This window comes from Amphiura filiformis, chromosome 15 (genome assembly GCF_039555335.1).
Source record: "Amphiura filiformis chromosome 15, Afil_fr2py, whole genome shotgun sequence".
NCBI classification, from domain to species: Eukaryota; Metazoa; Echinodermata; class Ophiuroidea; order Amphilepidida; family Amphiuridae; genus Amphiura; species Amphiura filiformis.
This window is the reverse complement of record NC_092642.1, coordinates 25913899-25919703: the sequence shown is the minus strand read 5'-3', so window position 1 is coordinate 25919703 and position 5805 is coordinate 25913899. Positions and strand designations below refer to the sequence as shown.

The window sequence follows — 5805 nt, the reverse complement described above, 5'->3', positions numbered from 1 at the left end:
GTACAATACACTTATCATCGCCAAAAAGAGCTGGATTCCCTATGACGTCAAGAAATTGTTTCCCACCCCATCACCCCCAATATCAAAATTTTTCACCCATAAAGCTCAACATTCCCCCCCCCCCCTCCCGCATTAATAATGAGCGGTCCTTAAGCACATTCCAAAATAGAACCAGTCTAAGTTCTGATATACGGTACGGGGGCCTATATTGGATGTGCAAAGCAGGAGAAGCGAAGGCAGTGGTAATGGACTGGTGTCTGGACAATTTTCGCAATATTAGGCTAATGAAAGTTAATTCCGAGTTTATCGTCCCTTTTTTTTCCCAGGTTCAGTGGTGAGGTGACTTTTTCATTTTTCATTTTTCATAATTTCATCAGATTTCATTATTGACCTAAAATGCGTGTTGATTTAAAGCCACACTCATACATGTTAGGGACTAGAAAAGTTAGAAAAGAGCCTGGTTTTGCTTCCAAGTTATGAATTTATATGTTTTACAAACAAAAATATATGTTTTCAATTGCTAAAACTGGTGAAAACACTGATACTTTGAAAATAATGAATTATTTTGGCATTTTTGAAAATTTGACGCGGGTGTTTTTGGTTTCCAAAAAGTGACGCGGGCGGGGGACGATAAACTCGGAATCGACTTTCACTAGCCTTATTGTATACAATTTTAGTTTGAAAAGGCCGAAAATTGGTGAATTGTATTAAATGAAGGCCGAATTAAACCATTCGTGGACATGTTTTCACTATACTTATACTATACTTGAATACAGACTCTAACAATAAAAATTGTATAATAGATATAACCTTACATTGCAAATTAGCTTCTCAGAATAAAAACATGATAAAAGAAACCATGGCAACAATGTAACAGAAAAACTTTTCTTGGATTCTGGCTAGTTCGGGCTCATGAAATCCTCCATAAAACGAGAGGGCACTTTTGACATTTTGCGCATTAATAGCTTTTGACATTTTTGCGCATGTATGCATAACAATTTGCGTAAAATCGACTTTCATAATAGCAAGTTTTTTTGCTTTTCAGAGAAAAATAAAAGGGTCGTGGTGTAAATGTGATATGAAGTAGGCCTAGAATAAGTAATATTTTGGCTGCAAAGCTAAGCTTTACTTGGTGTCTCTACTAGTTCAGGTTCAAACGCTAGGCTCTATACCTATTTACCTAATCAGTAGACTATGCTATAGTCGATTTTTGATAAATAAAAATATGTTATTAATCATGATGAACGCATTCCAGTGGCGTAGATTTCTTTTTGACATTGGGGGGGGGGGGGATGGAGTTGGAAAAAAATTCTTCAAGTATAGTCAATCCAGCACCTTTTGGCGACAGAATAATGGTACAATTGCGCGTGAATCGCGCGAAACATTTTACTATTTTGAAGCTAAACTGATGAAATATGGTGTAAAAGCAGAATAAATGCGCGCGAAGCGCGCGAAAATTTGCACTTTGGGGGCTAAAATGGGCAGAAACCCATTATCAGGCGTCAACATTGGGGGGATGATTGTTGTGGGCCAAAAAATGTGTGGCGGGGTGTCACTGGCTGAAGTTGACTCGCCATTTTTCAAAAATTTTTGTATAATGTCGGGAATCAGGCCTACCGGTCCTCACAATTTAGGTCAGGCCCCGGGGTCAGGCATGAAGCTGGAGTTTCAAAGTTTTGCGAGTTTCCTCCAATAAGGGGTATATTTTCAAGTACACCTTTTGTGAATTTATCCTTCCAAAAGGGACTGGATTTTTTTCTCGTCTCCCCGCCCCGCTTATCTAAAACCTTGTCCAAAAGTCACCCAAACCCCAATCTAATTGTTTTACCTTTTCTCTCATCAAATGCCCATTATTTAAAAAGTCTCAGCCTTACACCTTTATCGACTTCATCTGCTCCCGGTTTTTTTTGGAGTCAAACTTTGGGATCAATCAATCAATCAACATATCAATCAATCAACATATCAATCAACATAATTATACAATTAATCGTTTGATCAATCAATCAATCAATCAATCAATCAATCAATCAATCAATCAATAAATAAATAAATAAATAAATAAATAAATAAATAAATAAATAAATAAACAAACCAAGGAACCATTCAATCAACTAACCAATCAATCAATCAATCAATCAATCAATCAATCAATCAATCACTCACTCACTCACTCACTCACTCAATCAATCAACCAACCAATCAATCAATCAATCAATCAACCAATCAATCAATAAATCAATAAATCAATCACCGGGACCAATCAATCAATCAATCAATCAATCAATCAATCAATCAATCAATCAATCAGTCGGTCAATCAATCAGTCAGTCAGTCAATCGCTATTCCATCCAGGGGGGGCCGGCCAAGATTGGCTGAATTTTGACGTTGTCATTGGTTTTACACGTAAACACAAAAATGTCTCAAATTATTCAAAAACTGTACGTATGTTATTAAGCACTATTTTATCAGTCTAAATCCGTTGAGGTTCGCCAGTGAACCTCATTGTAAGTACTGTTTTTTGAATGTTTTGTATGAATAACGCACGGTATGTTTATGATATATACCTAAAATTTCCCCATTGTGTATCACGGTTCGCTTGGTCTAATGGTAATGGGTCTCGCCTGTGGTGCACAGGTAGACTAAATCCGTCAGTCTCCTAACCTATGCGCACGGCCGCTTCTCTGTGCCGGTTCGGAGACTGACAAAAATATAGCGCATAGAGTGTAGCAGTAGAATTTGTCCCTACGTCATGAAACGTCACTTCATGAATATGGATTTTTCAAGCATATAAGACCGAAATTCACGTCGGTGCTGCGCTGGCTCAGTTTATTTTTACTGTCGCTTAGATGTAAATTTCGAATGTAATTTCCCTAAAAAGATAACTTTTACTAATCTTTCTTGACTTTCAATGAAGCATGTAGAAACTTTGAGTAAGTGGGCACACCTGGACTCCACTTGGGCATATACAGTGCTCAATTTTACGTATATTTGATAAGGACAAATATCGTAACCGGGGATGGCACCATGCAATGCATGCATGCTATACACACATGCACATAAATGTGTATTGAAAACTGCAGGTGCTCCTGAAAATGTGAAATGACATGAGCCTGATCGTAATACTTCTCCACCGCCCTGCACATTAATGGCATCTGCAACCTGACATACCAGAGATGAATGGGTGAATACTGAGTCTGAGATTTGTGCCGTTTGTGGTAAGTTTACTCGGACAGAAGTCTGAACTGTCACAACTTCAACTGTTGAGCGTGTACTGCTGGTTTGTTTAATACTGGCATCATAATACTAATCATGGCGTGTCCGTCCGTCCGTCCCTCTGTCCGCTGGCGCTATCGGGTAATGCGCGTGGCTCGCTAACGCGTGCTTTCGCGTGCGTGATCGCGGCGAAGCTATCGCGTAGTGCGCGGAGTATACCCACGGGCGTCATGGGCGTGAAAAGCGAGCATCGGAAAGCATTACAGTGTGGTTAATCGTGCAGGTGCATCTCATCGGATTCCAAAACGGCACACGTGCAGAGGCCTATTAGTAGTTTAAAAGGTCAGGGCAAGTAGGCCTATATGGGTAACGGGTGTTGGGTAATGAGAGATAGTCACAAGAACCACCCAACCCGAGAACCGCGAAATCTAGTTATATATAAAAAAGGCGGAAATTATTCGGGTTTTGTTACTGCGTGCGTCAATAAAGTCCGAACTCACGCTTGCGTAAATTTACATTTAATATGAAGCATGCGCCAGTCACGCATTGCATTTACACAACAACTAGCGTAAGCACTGCGCCCAACAGGATGCTAGCTAGATGAGTCTTATTTTTTCCACCTAATGCTGGTTTCATACTTTTTGCCGCTCAGCGGCATGACGCTTCACCGTGCCATTTGTACTTGTCTGCAAGCCGAGCGGCACACCACTGAGCGGCAGTGGCATGACTCTGAATGGCACTCTTTCCGCGCAGCACCACTCCAACAATTGTATTTTGTTCTCATACGTCAGAGCGACACCGCTCTGAATTGATTTGGAACTCTTTGAAACCAGGTCACCAAACTCAAGGTGTAGGGTCTTAATAGTGTGCGCATTTTGGTGATTGCAGCAAATTATCAAATCACAGGTACGTACCGACGGTACCGTATTTGTTCCATTGCCCAGGGCGCTTAACAAAATCATTTAAAATCATTTTGGGTGGGCGCTGATTTTTTACATTTCTTAGGCCAAGAAGATGTAAATAAAGGCCCAAAATATTCATCTATCATCGTGGTGTGGGGTGTGTCATATGTTTCAGATTTGCATGGGCAGAACTAATAATGTAATATTATCAGTTTGCTTGATGTAAAGTCACTACAAATTATGTAGGTGGGTGGTTAATGGAACAAAACACGATGCACGGCACGCCAACCTAATCCTTCAGCCATAGAGCGCATACATACAATGGTGGTCTGTTGGAGGTGGCACACTGAAAGTAGGCCCAACTGATGTTAACTATCAAACTTGAAGCAAGTAAAAAAAAATACTATGGTCAATGTTTATGAATTCTAAAAATAGGCCTTTATGTAAATAAACCAAGACTACTAAATGTTTTGTATTGTTTGTTTTTTCAGTACACAACATGACTGTATAGTGTTCAGCAACTTGAAGTTTCACAACTCAGATGACAATCAATTATCACTGCAGGTATGTACAAATTAAACAACAAAAAACATTGTGAGAGAAAGATATGATCACTTCCATATTGAATTTTGAACTGGAAGTCATGCATACAGGTCATAAGTTTTGTATTATTTAGACCAAAATGTTTTGTGTTTATTTAAGACAAAAATGTAAACCAAATAACCAATGTAGGCCGAGTATGCCCGCAGGTGGAAGAGAACCACGGGCTTTTCCAATAAAAAAAAATGGAAGAAAAAACTACCTTTCTGACAAAAAATGAAAGAAAAAAATGCCCCTCTGATAAAAAATGAAAGAGAAAATCTGGAGGGCAAAGGAAAAGAAAAAGAAAAGGGGCAAGGAGCTCCTTTCCACCAATATTCACCCTGATCATGGGCAAAAATAGTGTAAAATGCATGAATGGTGTTGTTACATGTGCAAAAACAACAACATTTTAACTGTTCAAATGAGGGGCCTTCATGAGGCCTCATCGCACCACTTCGCATGAGGCCTAAAAAATGTTTGATCGGCGTAGCCGACCGACCCCAAAAGAGTCCCGACCCTGACTTTTTTTTTTTTTTGCAAAATGAAAAATAAATAAATTAAATTTTTAAAAGAAGAAAAGTTCAGCTAAATGGGTCATCTGGTTACGCCAATCAAGCAATTTTTTATGCCTATTTCAACAACTTTTGAAATTGGAATGTGTTACGATTTTGAAAGCCAACATGCTGAAATACCGTACATGATTGCATATCAATATTCTTTACTTTTATTGATTTAGCGTTCTTTTTTGTTGTTATTTTGCAGATCAAGAAGATGGATTTCAACTATAACAAGTTTTGCCTGAGACAGCAACACTAGATGAATGATTAGCAAGCAATGGGTGTTGGCATTTTGCTGAACTGAAAATATGAAAAAGACCAATTGTAACATTCACAATCATTGTTTAAGAGAGCGATTTTGTAACTCCACTCTCCTCCAGGAGTGAAATTCATACCGTAGTTTTCCTTACTGATGTTAACAGTAACAGTATCCTGCAGGGTTCATCAAAAATAAATGAAATAAAAGATTGGGTCAGATTTTTATCCAAGTCCACCTCATCTCAGTCATCTGAGTCAGAGCGATTCCATTTGTATCCAGGTCAGTCAGCCAC

At 39.0% G+C, this 5805-nt stretch overlaps 1 long non-coding RNA gene across 1 annotated transcript; it reads left to right on the top strand.

Moving 5' to 3' along the window:
• Positions 1 to 2626: 2626 nt before the first annotated feature.
• LOC140172169 (uncharacterized) lies at positions 2627 to 5805 on the top strand. Its single transcript, XR_011861688.1, has 3 exons — positions 2627 to 3215; positions 4607 to 4679; positions 5460 to 5805. It is a non-coding gene; the product is annotated as an uncharacterized lncRNA (long non-coding RNA).